Raw genomic sequence first — 17,311 nt, forward strand, 5'->3', positions numbered from 1 at the left:
AAAGGTACAAGAGGAACGTGGATCAATAGCTTGATATCTATCAGGTTTTCTCAAATTATCCCTATTCCTGAGGTTATACCTCCTTTCAGAGGGCTCCTTTTGAGGAGACCTACCTCTGGATTGAGAACGCTTCTCTTTAGAAGTTTGTTTAGTGTTTTCCCACTTCTTTTCAGAAGGAGTAGGAGTGTTTTTAGTACAGACCTTTTCAGGACTTTCAGACAGCTGGGGTTTCACTGATTTCCCACCCAGACTGTGTCTGCCTAATTCTTCATAGGATTTTTCAATTATTCTGGCTAGTTCTTGTGGTTGCTCAGTTACATCAAATTCCTTTAATTTCTGGCAGATCACCACTGATGCTGCTTCACCTTTAATATTAGCTAATATTATTGCTGAGACCTGTTTCAAATCTTTCAGTAGTTTCATACCTAAATTTAAAGCAGGCTCTGCCCCGTATTAGTTTTGAATCTGTTTTAGGACGTCTGGTATTACCGCCATAGACGGAACACCGTGTGTTTTGGTGTAGATAGCAGCAAAGACTGTACCCCAAGTATTGCAGTCCTCCAGATGTGGTACAATCCCCATTGGTAAACAATTGTTAAAATTCTGTGTTTCTCATGAGTGGTAGTATTAGGAAATACTGCTTCGATTGGAGTAATTTTTGAGCTATCCAGAATGGAATTTGTTCCCTCTTTGCAGGTAACTTACCAATGACTGAGTGTAAAGACTGTGGTGTAAATTTTAGTGTATTCCACTGGTGAGATGTATGTTGAGGAATCACTATTGCTGGTTGGACTGTGAGAGTCCGCATGACATAATGAACCAATTGTCTATAGATTTTGATTAACTCTTTAAGATGAGTTCGTAATTCCGCATCTAACATTTCTTCAATGTCAGGATGTGGTGTATAGCTGGCTAAGACCGGCCATGTTGCTCCTGGTCTACCTAGTGAACCGAGCCTGGTAATGTGATTTAAATGTTTTAGGGCGCCTTTGAAACAGAGCTCATACTCCTGGTATGTGAGTGGAATTTCAATATCCTCGAAAAGAATGTATTCCTCTGGTGGTTCATCTTCTTTGTAGAAGTGAAACACATGTGTTACTGGATATGCTTCAGGGAAGACTATACATGAAAAGAATGCCTCTGTCTGGTGATATTCATGTGTCTCTATCACAAAAACTGCCCTACCACCTCTCAATGATAGGCCATGTTTTATAAGTTTTATAGGGTCCGATGAAGGTCGCCAATTACCGGTCGGTAACGGCCGATTTCGGCCGTTACCGACCGGTATTTGGGATTTGGCATGTAGGTAGGCTTAATTTACAGAATCGGTATATTTACCGATACAGTATATTTACAGATTCTGTAAAATACCAAATCGGTAAATTTACTGAATCAGTAAATACAGATGTAGGTGGCACTGAAAACAGTGCCACAGGCCGTTACCGATTCGTTATTTACCATGTAATACTATTACATGGTAAATAACGAATTCCAGTGTACATGCACATTTGTGCATGTACACCTGTGCCATGTGGCACACAGACATGCCCTAAGGGCATGTATGTGTGTCACATGGCACACAAGCCAGAAACAGGGGTGCAACAGGGTGTCAAAGTGACACCCTGTCCCCCTTGTAAAATCGGTAATTTTACTGATTCGGTAATTACCGAATCTGTATTTGCTATTGAATCCTATGGGCTTCAAGGCCCATAGGAATCAATGGCAAATACTGATTCGGTAATTACCGAATCGGTAATTACCGAATCTTACCGATTCGGTATTTTTACCTAATTTTTTACCTACATAGCAATTACCGATTAGTAAATACAGAATCGGTAAAATTCGGTATTTACCATTCGGTAATTTGCTATTACCTACATCTGGGCCATAGTGATGGCTTTCCTTACATTTATAGGAATGCATATAGCATCCTCATCGGTTTCTTGGAAACCTGTATAGTTTAAAGCTCTGTTGGCATTGTCGCCTGTAGCTCCACTGGCCCCGGGATTATCTTCGTCGGCCATTTTATTGACTGAAAGTTTGCAGAGCAAGTTTCAAGGAAACAAAGATAAGGTGCACAATATTTTGGAACACTGTATCCTTCAACGATGAACAAACCAAAAAGCTAATACATAGGATTTTCGTCCTCCTCAGCTATGGCGGATATTATCCCTTTACCCACTCCAAACGTCTATTGGAGTATTTACGGAAAAAGGGGCACTGAGAAAAGCACAACTGAGTTACTTTAGTATCTATTGTTAAATTAGTGCCTTACCAAACGACACTACATTACGTCGGGAATCCAAGTTCTGCCTAATGAACCACCAAATTCCTATCGAAATATCGACCTTCGAACAGGCAATTATGAAAGAAATAGATGACCTGAAAAACTAGACTATCCAACCGTTTAAAAACATCTCAAATGCTGAACAACAAGCATTAAATGAACTACGTGATAACGCTAATATTGTGATCAAACCCGCGGACAAAGGCGGAGGAATTGCACTACTTAGAAGGCTATGACCTACAGTGCCTAACACTATTATCATATCAGAAATTCTATAGGAGAATCACAATTGATCCAACAGAACGTCTACAAAGGACTATCGGACTGATGGTGGAAGAAGCGGAAGTGAATTACTGGGTCTCCAAAAACAAGGCTGAATTCCTCCAAGCAACATCACCCAGTATCCCATACTTCTATTCACTCCCTAAAACACATAAGAATCGTACACCACCTCCAGGCAGACCCATCGTCAGTGGGATAGGTTCTGTAATAGAACCTTTGTCCCAATTCGCCGACCAATACTTGAAACCTTTGGTCCAGAACACTCCAACCTATCTAAAGGACACAAGAGATTTATTAAATCTCTTGGCAGACAAAACATATTCAGAAGAGAATATGCTACTCGTAGGACTCGACGTGGAGAGTCTCTACACGAGTCTCCCCAACCGAAGACTCGTGACACCTTAGAGAAACAACTTTTTAACACACAGTGAGAACATAAGACCCCAGGCACTTTGTGTTGGAATGTTATAGGCTTGCCAACAATGCCACAGGACTTTCATGGGCAACACATTTGCCCCAAGTGTGGCAGGGCTCTATGTGAGTGATTTCGAAGAAATACATATACAAAACACTGTGAACCCTTACCAACAGAAGATCCTGTTTTGGAAGCGCTACATAGATGACATCATCTTAATCTGGGATGGCAACAGGGAGAGTTTGGAAGAGTTCCACAGATGGATGAACACCAGAGACGAGTGGCTCAAATTCACCTATACAGCCGACAATAGAAGTCTAGACTTTTTAGACATCAACATCTTTGCAGAGAATGGAACTCTGCAAACCAAAACTTTTTTCAAGCCAACAGCAAAAAACATTCTACTCTCATACAAGAGTTTTCATCCCCGCCCCTGAGGGAAAATCTCCCATACAGTCAATTTTTACTCCTGCGATGCTACTGCAGCAAAACTCAGGACTATAAGATGCAAGCTGAAGATCTGTGCACCAAGCTGAGACTTCGAGAATACCCGGAAAAGACCATTAAAAAATGAAAAAAAAGAGCCATAAACCAACCAAGAGAGAGCTTGCTAGACACCACCCCGAGAATGATGGAAAAGGACTTAACTACCTGTGTTACGACTTCCAATGTGGCGTCAAACAAAATAAAGAAAATTGTGAATAAGAATTGGCGAATCATTACATCAGGAGGATTAACCTGGCCCAAACCAAGATTTGCGAACAAAAGGACGAGAAACCTCAGAGACATCTTGGTACATACCCGACCACCACCACACAAAAGAGGAGAACAAAGACCACAACTATGGGACAATCCCCCGGTGGTGGGACATTTTCCTTGTGGCTCCTGCTCCGTATGCCATTTAACCACTACAACAAAAACTCTACAACTCCTACCAGACCTCAAGTGGACAATCAGGTACCATACGAACTGTAACACCACTCATGTCATCTACATGATCACCTACCCATGTAGTTTACGCTATATCGGCATGACCTGTCACAAGGTCAAACAACGGATAGGTGAACACAGGAGCAATGTAAAATGCCAGAGAATGACAACGAAAATGAGCAGTCACTTTATAGAGGCAAAGCATACTACAAATGACCTGAAATGGGTAGTTCTAGAAACCCTAGCCGTTAAAACACACAGCTCAAAAAAAGTACTTTTTGAAAAAGAACAAAGATGGGTGCATTGCTAGCGAACGAATGAATGTGGACTCAACGACAACATACCCTGACTGAGCCTCAATCACTAAATAGTCCGCATATGACACAAATTCAATCAAGACTGTCTGTGGATTAAAACCAAACATCTGAGGAAACGAATACATATTGCCATTCAGGTTGAGCCCTTGAATAGTACTTTCTATATCAAATCATTTGATGAGACAGATTCATATTGATTTTCAGGGACAATAACCAGTAAGCCCTCTGATCAAAACCACGAGTTTGATAAATCTTTAAACAATTTATCAGGATGACCCTAATGTCTGCGCTGCTTCTACGTAGAGTGTACATAAACCAGACCCGATCATGACCCTACTAAAGGTGATGACCAAGACCAGACTCAACTACCCTTTTCCTTCATAAACTTTGCAAATTATAAAACCTCAAGCCCTTGGCGGAGCCAGCAAAAACAATGTACACAATCTCTGACTAGGGAGAACAATTTGGATATTCCGGTAACAATGTAATCTATTTTCTTTTTCTTTTTAATTAATTTTTATTTTCGATTTACTTGTTTACTTGAATTTTTCAAATTAACGCTAGACTCATGTATTATAACTTTTTGGGAAGATGATTCCGAGAACTGGACACTGTAAACAGACTGGTTAAAGAACGGCAAATCTGTCGTCTATTTCTATCCCTTGTTCCTCACGCTTGAAAAGTACAGGAAATGAATCCCCCTCCACTTCCGGGGATCGAGGGGGAGAGACAGCACAAGTCATGTGCACCCTGCACACGAGGTAGACGCGACGTATGAATGGAGTCTTCACGTCAAAACCGTAATGTACCAAGCGAATGCCGAATGTGACTTTTGTAATATATATGTTACCTTTTCCAGCAGGCGTATCCCTCTGGGACCACACGACGAAGTCAGAAATTACTGACTTAAAGGTACGCTTTAGAGGGATAGCAGGGGGGACCAGCACATTACTATGGATCTCCCGTTGAGAATTATGCATCCACATTTAAACCGTTTGTCCATACTAAAACAATCAGATGCTGCGGAGCTGTAAAATGTCAATATAGCCCCGATAAGAGCATTTCGCCATAGCAGCCATTGTTTCACACCATAAAACCGATGGGGATGTATCGGAGGTTCCCCGCAAACAAGAATCCTCTTATGCCACATACTAAACACAACAGCTAGTGAGTTTAACTATCGATTTGCAGCAATACAGCACTTCGGGCTTTTAACGAATAAAGTTTAGAGTACTTTATGAGATAAGACTTGATGGGCATATGATAACCATAGCACACCATAAGTTCTACTGTATATAATACTCCTAACATATACAATTGAATATTACTAAATGAACAATGAGAGATTATTTGCCATTAGGAATGAGCGGAAATTTTGTCATGCTAAGTATGTAGAGAATTACCATTTTTAATTTCTTTCTTTGTACAGAATTTACTACAAATCGGTACAAATGCAGCACTTTGCTAAAGGTACAACATTCTGACACCATCTGTATATGTTTGTACATCTCGTTTTCCTCCCCCCTTTTTTACAGGTACTTTCAGACCAACCCAAAGACAGGTTAATATACCTGGTCTAATAGAAACCCTAATATAAAGGTCATTTTTATATTTTTCACTAGTTCTTGGTCCTGATGAAAGCCTAACTGACCCATCCTGGGCAACCACAGGCTGAAACATTAGTCCATAAAAAAGGTCGACATATCAGTGCAGGAAGACCCCTAACTCCTCTTTCAATGCACACCTATGATTTTAATACAGCCTGAATCCAGACACAATACATTTTCTTCTTTATCAGGCCACTCATACTTTTTAAAAAATGTTCACTCACTTGTAGTTCACCGTTATTGATCACTGATCACTACTGGTTCAACCAGTGGTTTACCTCCGGGTGGAGGAAGCATAACCACTAACCCAATGATGATGCTGCCACGTACCTTTTAAGGCGGAGAACCAAGATATACCGCCATCCGAGCCCTGGCACGTGATTGAGTTTTTTTTTATCGGTACCGTGAAACGAAAGAACGAAGAAACCTGGGTGACCCAGGACAAGTGATCCGTTCCCCCTTTTGATTTTTTGTACTACGTACCAAGGAAGATGAATGGATCACGACCACTTCCTTCTCCCTCTTTTTGATTCGACACAAAAGGCATAAACATGACAACTTTATTTCCCTAGGACTGGAACAAATATCTTCAGAGTTGTGGAAACAATAGATAACTATTTTACTCAGTCAATCGTGCATGCTTCGTTTCTACAGTGTATCAGAGAAAATAGGGAAATGGGCGTTTCAATAAAAGGGGTTTATTGAACAGTCTTCTTTCTCATGCAAGAGATATGAACTGCTACAATCATTAGACAGAATGCAAAGTATAATGCGTACAGCGAGAATAGCATTATAAAATAATACTGTAATCGCATTGTCTAGTGCTATGACATATAAAAATACAGTGAACGTTTCTCCCATGGCATAACATTACGCGTTGACTGTATTTTTGCTAATACTACAAAAATCTATAACTGAAAGTACTTACCTGATTCCGATGATCTTGGTGTCTAAAATTATATAAAAATCTGTGTCATTTTTCTAAATTGGTCTTGAGTTTCTTCTTGAGTGTGTGTCTCATTTATTGACTCTGTGTGTACAACAAATGCTTAACACTAATCTCTGATAAACCTAAGCTGCTCGACCACACTATTACAAATAAAGGGCTTGGGGTAATTAATGTAAGCAAACACAAGGAGATGATGGATGGAGAGCCAAAACTTTTCAGACACTCACCCTCAGTCACAGATCTGGGTTGATCCATCATCGTTCTTTAGCTCACTTCATCACCCCAGTTCAGACCCAGCTTTATGCAAATCAGTCTGGACCCTGTGCCTCATGGGAACAGTCCAGCCCGAACTGCCAAGCCAGGTCTTCCCTGGACCGGAAATAGGCATCCTAGGACCAGTTTTGGGGTAACACCAATAATTAATCTAAGCCCTGTAAACCAATAAGACTTGTTGGTAATTTTTGCATGGTGTGCCCTTACACTGACACTACAATAGGATACTGGAGGCTGCAGTATGACTGGCAATGCATGGTCTCATGAGTGGCAAAAAGGTCTATCTGAGAGGTCTCCCATAGCCAGAAAATGTGTTGAACCACTTCCGGATGGAGACGCCACTCGTGATTGGCTGAAAAATGCCGACTGAGACTGTCCGTAGGCACATTCAAAACTCAGGCCAAGTGAATTGCCATGAGGTCCTAAGCCCAGGACAAGAGTATCAGAGCTTCTCTGCATAGAGGATACTACCCTACTCCTTTCTGCTTATGTACCATATCAATCAATCAATCAGGACATTTGTTAAGCGCGCTACATACCCGTGAGGGGCTCACGGCGCTGAGGGGGGTGCTGCTATTGGTCAAAGAGCCAGGTCATGAGAAGTCGTCTGAAGGCCAGGAGGTCTTGGGTCTGCCGTTGGTTGGTGGGGAGGGTGTTCCAGGTCTTGGCGGCGAGATGGGGGAAGGATCTGCCGCCGGCGGTTGTTCTTCGGATGCGCGACACTGTGGCGAGGGCAAGGCTGGTGGAGCGGAGCTTTCGGGTAGGGGCGTGGAAGCTGAGTCGTTTGTTGAGGTACGCTGGGCCGGCATTGTGGAGGGCCTTGTGTGCGTGGATGAGGAGCTTGAAGGTTATCCTCTTGTTGACGGGGAGCCAGTGTAGGTCTCTCAGGTGGGATGTGATGTGGCTGCGGCAGGGGGATGTCGAGGATTAGTCGTGCCGAGGCATTCTGGATGCATTGCAGCCGTCTCAGGAGTTTGTTTGATGTTCCTGCGTAGAGGGCATTTCCGTAGTCCAACCTACTGGAGACGAGGGCCTGGGTTACTGTTCTTCTCGTTTCGGTAGGGATCCACTTGAAGATCCTGGGGAGCATTTGTAGGGTGTTGAAGCAGGATGAGGAGACGGCGTTGACCTGTTTGGTCATGGAGACGGTGGAGTCTAGGATGACCCCCAGGTTGCGTGCGTGGTCAGTGGTTGTCGGGGCTGTTCCCAGTGATGTTAGCCACCAGGAGGCGTCCCAGGCTGAAGGGGTGGAGCCGAGGATGAGGACCTCCGTCTTGTCAGAGTTCAGCTTCAGTCAGCTGTTCCTCATCCCTTCGGCGACGGCCTTCATTCCTTCGTGGAGGTTGGTTTTGGTGGTGTGAGGGTCTTTGGTTAGGGAGATGATCAGCTGGGTGTCGTCGGCGTAGGAGATGATGTTGAGATCGTGCTGACAGGCGACGTAGGCGAGGGGTGCCATGTATATATTGAACAGCGTTGGGCTGAAGGAGGAGCCCTGGGGTATGCCGTAGATGATCTCGGTGGTGGTGGAGCTGAAGGGGAGAGGCTGACGCTCTGTGTTCTGCAGGAGAGGAAGGATATGGTCCAGTCCAGGGCCTTCTCTTGGATCGTTTTGGCCACTATAGGAGTGGAAGGGTATGCTCAGACATGAGTCCCTTGCTCACTGCACCATCAGGATTCAAGCAAGCCGGGCCGAAGACGGCTGTAATGCCAGAAACCGGTCCCCGGAAGCTTGTTAACTTTCCAGTAAAGAATTGGCTTGGTAGTTTGGTCTGCCCTGTTCCCATGATGCACTGGGCCAGGGACAGACTAATTTGTATGTAGCCAGGTTCTGAACTGGGATGGTGCAGTGAGCTAAAAAACGGTGATGGATCAAGCCCTGATCTTTTGACTGGGTAGGAGTGTTCTGCTTAATTCAGATGCTCTGTCCATCACCACCCCCTTTTCTGAATCATTCTCTTGGATCCCGGCGTTGTGTAGGCGTGTTCGTAGTGTCTGGTGGCAGACCGCGTCGAAGGCGGCTGACAGGTCCAGGAGTATGAGGGCTGCTGTTTCTCCGTTGTCGAGCAGGGTCCTGATGTCGCCGGTGGCAGCGATGAGGGCGGTTTCGGTGCTGTGGTTGCTGCGGAAATCGGACTGGGATGAGTTCAGGATGTTGTCCTCGAGGTAGCGGGTCAGCTGCTTGTTGACGATTTTCTCGGTGACCTTCGTCGGGAATGGGAGCAGGGAGATCGGCCGGAAGTTCTTGAGGTCCTTGGGGTCCGCCTTGGGTTTCTTGAGTAAGGCGTTGATCTCAGCGTGCTTCCAGCTCTCTGGGAAGGGTGCTGTCTCAAAGGATGTGTTGATGACTTTCCGGAGATGGGGTGCGATGATTGTGCTGGCTTTGTTGAAGACGTGGTGTGGGCATGGGTCAGACGGGGATCCAGAGGGGACGGAGTTCATGACTTTGATTGTGTCATCGTCGTTGGACCATGCGATCAGGCGGCAGATGGTCGCGGCGGTGGGGGTCTCGGTGGTTGGCGGGGCGGTCGTGCCATTGAAGCTGTCGTGGATGTCTGTGTTCTTTCGGTGGAAGTAGGTGGCCAGTGAGTCGCACAGGTCCTGAGAAGGGGGGATGTTGTTGGTGTTGGACCTGGGGTTGGAAAGTTCCTTCACGATGCTGAAGAGTTCTTTGCTGTTGTATGCGTTGTTATCCAGGCGGTCCTTGAATGCAGTCCTCTTGGCGGTTCTGATGAGTTGATGGTGTCTGTGGGTGGCGTTCTTGAGGGCCGTGTAGTTGTCTGCTGATCGTTCGCGGAGCCAGTTCTTCTCCAGTTTCTGGCAAGTATGCTTGGAGGCCTGGAGGTCTTCAGTGAACCAGGAGGCTTTCTTGCTGGTGTGGCTGTTGGAGGGTGTCTTGAGCGGGGCGAGGGTGTTGGCGCAGTCGTTGATCAACTGTCGGAGGTTGAGGGCGGCAGTGTCGGGTTCGGTGAGGTCGGCTGGTGGGCTCTGGGCGAGGGCGGTGGCTAGCTGCTCTTCGGTGACTTTTCCCCAGCATTGATGAGGCGTCTGTTCGGTGTGCGAATGTGTGGTGGGCTTCCTGAATGTGAAATGGACGCAGCGGTGGTCGGTCCAGTAGGGTTCGGTGGTGTGGTTGTAGGAGACATAGGGCTTGCGGAGAAGATGGGGTTTAGCGTGTGACCGGCGGCGTGCGTGGGTGGGTGTTATCACAAGCTGTCTGAGTCCGAAGTTGGCGAGGTTGTCGATCAGCGTGGTGGAGTTGACGTCGTCGTTGTTCGAGGTGGAAGTTCAGGTCCCCAAGGAGGATGTAGTCTGTGGAAGCGAGAGTGTGGATGCTGATGAAGTCACTGAACTGTGGTCTCGGTCCAGGGGGTCTGTAGATGAGGGTTCCTCTGAGGGTGGTGTTGGGGTCGGTGTGAATCTGGAAGTGCAGGTGTTCAGCGGTGCTGAGGGTGTTGTCAGTGCTGGTCAAGATGCTGAGGGTGTTCTTGTGGACGATGGCAATTCCACCTCCTGTTCCGTTGGTGTGGTCTCTGTGGGCGATCTTGTAGCCTTCCGGGATGGCTATGGCAATGTCAGGTGCTGAGGTGGGGGTCAGCCAGGTCTCCGTCAGGAAGGTGACGTCTGGGGCGGTTGAGTCGAGGAGGTCCCAGATTTCAACGGCGTGTTTGCGGGTGGAGCGGGTGTTGAGGAGGATGCACCTCAGGTGGTTGGGTTCGTTGGTTGCTGGTTTCGTGGGTCGGATACTGGTGAAGCTGCAGTTCCAGCAGGAGAAGGGCCCTTGGGTGCGCTTCGGGGTGGCCCGGCAGCAGGTGTGTTCTCGTCCGGGGTTGAGTGCGTGGAGGGTGCTGGTGTCGTAGTGTAGTCGGGTGTCGTGGTGTCTTCGGGGTCCCGGTGTGGAAAAGTAAATTTTGCCATGTTCTGTGTCCCTACGTGTCCTCCATCTTATGTTATGTGTGCATGATTAAATATGCATATGTATCCCCCATGTTTGATTAAAGACGCAATTACAGTTGTGTCCATCTTTAGTATGCCAGTTTCCAGTTCTCGTGAAAGCTACGAGTATCAGGCCTATGTAAAGTCACGTTGCCACGTTTCTCAGTGTGCACGTTATTTCATTGTAAAGTCCCCGTTTCTAGGCCTCAAAAGGGCCCGGACACCAGATTCAGCTCCTGTCTCCTGAGCCTCGCTGAGGAGCGATACAGCCCCCACCTGTATCCTCGACCCTTCACTCACTTCCTGCCTCGCAGTGCCCGGCTCAGCCTGGCTCTGCCTCTGAGTCTGCCAAGAGTATGTTATGATTCTAGTTATCAGTCCAGCCCTCCTTCTCTGCATTCCTAAGCTACTGAATCGCATCAATAGTTTCCGTCATTGTCTAGCCTTTACGTCTCCATGTAAGAGAAATACTGCATTTAATGGTCATTTAATATTCTTCATCACGCACTACATGTAGAATAATGCATGCTCCAGTCTTAGAGTCCGTTAGCCTCTCCCCTCCTGACTCTTAGTTTATATCAACATGTTCTCTAAACATCAGATACTAGATACTGTTTAGGTACATGTCGCCCTGACTCTCCAGACTTCAGTCTCTGCTCCTAACACAGAGTTCATAGCCCCCAGCTTCTCCTAGTAACACGTCATTGCCAGTTTACGCGCACCATTAGGTTAGAGGTCCCGGCTCCTTAGGTAGCCCCCTCCATGTTTCCACCCCATTTATGACATATTCTGTTACGTTTGCATTACATGTCTATGTATACGCCCCTGTTACACCCATTTTCACCCTTATCTTTCGCGACTGCTATTGACCACACCCACTGCTCCGCCTATCATATGTACTGTAATGCAACTGTTTTACTATATATGCTTGTGTATTGTTATTAAATCCCACGCCAGTCCTTTCCCCAGAGCGTGCCGATTCTGATCCTGCCCCCGGCAGCGCTGCCATCCTGTTCCCGTGCAGGTTGTCCTGTTCCTGTCCTTTATGCTGTATTAAACCTGCAAACTCCTACTACCTCGAATCTTGACTCTTATTTATTGAGCTATCTGTTATTCATTTATCCATTCAAAAATAGAGGTATTATTTATTTATTTACCACATAATGGCGCCCGAATAGGGACCTGCCCTTTCCCCACGCGCCGGTGAAGCCACGCCGGCCCCCTGACCCTCTGCAGCCGTGACGGAACCATACCGTGCACGTGCAGATATTTCTGCTTCAAGTATCCCTCAGGCCTACGGAGGAGACGGAGGTGGCGGTCCAGCATCCAGACGAGGCGGTGGAGGAACGCGGCGAGTCCCGACCAGAGCCCAAGCCGAGAGTCCAAGGTCCGAGGTATCCGGAGGCCCACCCGTAACAGAAGTTCGAAGTTCGTCCGTCCGGCGTCGAAGCAGCCCAGTCCAGTCCGAGGCCTTCCGTTCTTGCTGCCCGGTGAGTACCATTGCTGGGGTAGTATCTAGACAGGGTCAATCTAATTGACTCTGGTCCGTGGGTTGGTGGTACACAGACCCAAAACGAAGTGTCCACTTCGGTGGATGCGGGTCCTGACGTGTCTCTTTATGAGACCGGTAAGTTTCGTACTGTTTCAGCAGTGCATCTAGTTTCTGTTCTAGTCAGTTCTGTTCTCGAGAAAATTCATGTATTCTGTTTTCAGTATTCCAGGTAGTATTCTGTTCGAACTGTTATTTTAAATGTTCTTCATGTATCTTTTAATGTCGTGGTATGAATGTGGAGTAATTATCGTGTTCATTGTGTATTGTATTGTGTCTAGATTACAGTTCAGTCATGCCCTTATTCTCGAAATTACGTCAGTTAAAAACTAGAAAAGGTCTGCTAGAAGCAGCAGTTCCTGTCCCGCCTAGGGACAGTCCAGGTCATTTTATGTATCAGAAGCATGGCATAAGTGCCATATTATATCTAGATTTATGGGTAGAGTATACCAAAGAGTTAGAGGAAAAGTATAGATGGCCCGTATCAGGTACGTGGGATGCCGAGTGCATCATGAGAGTAGAAGAAGCATTATGGAAAAAGAAAGCCAGACAGTCACAGAAAGATGCCATCGAGTTATGGCGCAAAGAATCTCATAAAAGAACCGAAAAAGAAATCAGAAAGTCAGAACTAAGTAGAGAATCCTTGGAACGAGCCCAGGAAAGGGAACTAATCGAGATAGGTGAACGAGTTAAAACAGAACAGTCAGACAGACAGAGGCATGCCCTCATCAAGGGTATGTATCCTCTTCTTGCCGAGGGCTTGCCAAAAGCAACCCCGGAGGCATCCAGTAATTTTCCGCCACCACTAGTTCCGACTAAGCTACGTCACAAACCGACCGCAGCTGATATTTTCATCTCGTCCTATTTGGACGACACAGTTCCGGAATATGCAAATCCTGTTCCGCCAGTCCCTGTAAATCAGGCAATTCCTGCTCCCCCAGACACCGGGGCACCTCTTGCAGTACCTGCTACGGTACCCCCGGTCCAGCCTACATTACAATTTCCCGCCGCGCTGGTACGAAGAGTATCAGTCGACGATTCCAGTATAGGGGCCGCAGGAGGAGGTCCTCCTGGTACCCCGCCACCGCACCAACGTAGAACGTTGGCCGAGTTACATGAATGTGCGTTACAGCGTACGCCCAAATTTAAGTCCGTTGCAGAAATCCGACGAGCTCTTACTGAATGCCGCTATGATCCAGTTGCAGGTGATGATAGTACAGTAATATATTCCATCCGTGTAAGACGGGTGACCGGGTATTTAGACACCCTACCAGATATGAAAGGAGATCTAGACCGAATATATCGTTTCATCCGTACAGGGGATGATCCAGAAAGTATTGGCGAAGCCATGTCTCAAAGGAAAGCTGAGATCCAGCTCATGATATTAAAGTTTCTGATTAATTGTCTAATAAGAGAACAAGATTACCCGACTAAAGATCAGGCCGAAATGAAAATTCTGACAAGGTGGAGTGATAATATAGCCGAGGGTAAACACAAGACTATCAGTAGTATAGAGAGTATGTACAAGAAAATTCGTAAGGAAATACTAAAGTTACACGAACAACATAAAGCAGCACAAGTAAGCGAGAAAGAAAATGACTCTACTGAAGAGGTAGAGGACGAGAATCCCACTAGAATAGCGTATGTAGGAAAATCTAGATTTCCAGATCGCCATTTGCGCCTAGAACACAAGTCAGTTTTACATCATCCAGCACCAGAGCAAGGTTCTCTGGAACAAGTATTTCAAGCTACCGATCACATTCTGAAATCACGAATCGGTTACAGTGAATTAAGTACTATGCATGAACAAGAACTAGCCCGATCAGCAGTCCGATGGATTACTGATTCTACCACTTTTCCAGATGAAATAGTGGCACAAATGTTTCTGAAACTGCCCCCAGCCGAGCAGCGACTGGTGGGTATGTATATGATCCAGCACCTCATTACTCTGTATGAGGGTCAACATTCTGATCCAGGTCCGTTACACGATGTCCTGAACGAGTTACTCCAGTATAGATGGAAAGGTTTAGGTACCGATTTAATTAGTGTCATCCTAGAACAGCGCCACAAATATAGTATGTTTTTGAACCCGCATTTTGTTCATGTCTCACCTCCAGAAAGTAAACCGTTTTACATAGACAGACAGAATCCGTTACGAGAAGTACACCCAGTTAAGACAGAGGGTGGTGAAATGCAACGAGTGTTTGTTTACACCCCGATTACAAAGATGGAACTCTTAGAGATGAAAAAGTTAATTCCCTGTCATGATAAAGATCCATCAGGGTTCCACCGAGAATTAAAGGACATGCTCCGTATGGGAGAATACACGTATCCAGATATAATTAAAATGTTAAAAGTCCTGTTGCCCGCAGGGGTATATGAAAAACTCAAGGAAAAAGATTGGGAGGTGGGAGAGAAAAAGATCGATTGGGCAGTTCTCGAAGCTGAAGATAAGGCACGAGTACCAGGTACCGGTCTTGGAGACAAATGTAAAGAATTACCAGAATTATTGATACAAGTTTTGCCTAGATTATTAGCCACTAAAAAGGAAGACTGGGATGCAATCTCAGCCTGTAAACAGAAACAAGACGAAGACACTAGTGATTTTTATTCTAGATTCGAGAAATGTTTTAGTATAAACAGTGGCCTCAAGACAAGTAGCGAGTCATACCCTCATCTTTTTGTTACTAAATTAGTCGAGAATTCAAGTCCACAAGTTAAGAATCGAGTTTTGAAAGTCGAAAGTACCTGGCAAGCTAATACCCCGTCCCAGATGTTACAGATGCTCCAATACCACCAGAATAGAATCAGAGAAGAGCAAGATCATGAAAGAAAACGTATGAAAGACACGAAAATGAAAGTACTAGTTGCACAATCTATTCCTCAAGACAGTCAGAAGAGGGGTACGAATCAAGTCAGTCATCCTGCAGTTCCCGTTAAAGGGACATGCAATTATTGTAAACAGCCAGGTCATTTCATAAACGAGTGTGCAGTTCTGAAACACAATATAGCTACCGGTAAGACTAAAGAAAGACCACGTCCGCCTAGACAAGAACAAGTTTCACAGACTTCTCAGCCACAGAATGCACAACAGACAGTTCCAGTACCGCAGCCTATTGCTGCAACACAGCATGTTACACAGCAGATGTACCAGTATGCGCAGTCTGAGTATCCAGAGTATCAGCCATATTCATGAAACAGCCTAGAGAGGGAGGTAGGCTTGCCTCTCATCGAGATACCTGTAGATCAAGAGGGTCCCTATGTTCATAGTCAAGTATTAGGGAAAGACAGAAAGTTTCTGATTGATACAGGGGCAAGTAGGACCACCATCAGTCACGCCGAAGTTCCAGGGGCTCCGCTCTCAGGCTCAAGAAATGTTTCCCTTGGATTTTCAGGAAAGCCTATTGTAAATGAGATATCTCAGCCAGTTACTCTAGAAGTAGGTCCATTGTCCCGCACTACTGATCTGTTACTTACGAAGTCATGTCCAGAAAATTTATTAGGCATTAAAACACTGAAAGAGTTAGGTGCAGTCATATGCTGCTCCCCCGAGGGAATACGATTGTTCCTACGTGACTTCAAGGGTCACTATGTATTACGAGATTTTGATCCGAGATTGTCTAATGTTCCGCAGCATCTATGGGCACAAGGTCCAACTGATGTTGGCTTCATGCAAATCACACCCCATCGTGTGACTCTCAAGCCTGGTGTAGTGTTACCACGAATCAGGCAGTACAGATTGCCACCTGAGGCTGTAGCAGCCTTATCCAAAATTATTGACGAGCTCATCGCTCAAGGAGTAGTTGTAGAAACTGACTCCAATGTATGTAATTCTCCGATCATTCCAGTCATGAAACGTACTGATCCAAATGCACCCCCAGTATATCGATTAGTGATTGATCTCCGAGAGCTTAATAAATGTATTATTCCCCAGTACCCAGTTGTCCCAGATATCTCTTCCCTATTGACAGCCATTGATTCTGAAGCCTCATTTTTTACAGTCATAGACCTCAAGAACGCGTTCTTCAGTGTCCCCATTCATCCAGACAGCCAGTTTCTTTTCGGATTTTGTTTAAATGGAAGGAGCTATATGTTCACACGCGCTCCTCAAGGTTTTACAGAAAGTCCAAGTATTTACAGTCAAGCACTTAAGAGACAACTAGACAATATTCACATGCCAACTGACACTGCCCTGCTCCAGTATGTCGATGATCTACTGATCACAGCCCGTTCTGAACGTGCTTGCGAGCGAGCATCCCTTACAGTCTTGTATTTCCTTGCCGAGATGGGGCACAAGGTGTCCCCTTCTAAGCTTCAATTCTGTGTCCAGCAAGTGATCTATTTAGGCCACTTACTGTCCAAGAGGGGTAGGCAGTTGACACCCGATCGTATCCAGTTAATAGCGAGTCTTCCTCAGCCCAAGACCCAGAAGGAGGTACGTGCTTTTATCGGCCTCACTTCTTACTGCAGACAATGGATTCCTCAGTATGCATTTCTAGCTAAACCACTGATACAGCTAACGACACAGGAGGCAGCCGTATCGACTGTCCTCCCTTGGACATCTGAACATACATTTAGTTTTAATGAGTTAAAGAAGGCTCTATGCCAAGCTCCAGTTCTAGCAACACCGAACTACAGTAAGCCTTTTACACTTTTTGTCACTGAACGCGAAGGTACAGCATTATCTGTTCTCACACAAGATCAAGCAGGACAATACAAGCCCTGTGCTTATTTTTCGAGCACATTAGATCCTGTAGCCCAGGCTCTGT

The sequence above is a fragment of the Lissotriton helveticus genome, chromosome 6 (genome assembly GCF_964261635.1).
Source record: "Lissotriton helveticus chromosome 6, aLisHel1.1, whole genome shotgun sequence".
NCBI lineage: Eukaryota > Metazoa > Chordata > Amphibia > Caudata > Salamandridae > Lissotriton > Lissotriton helveticus.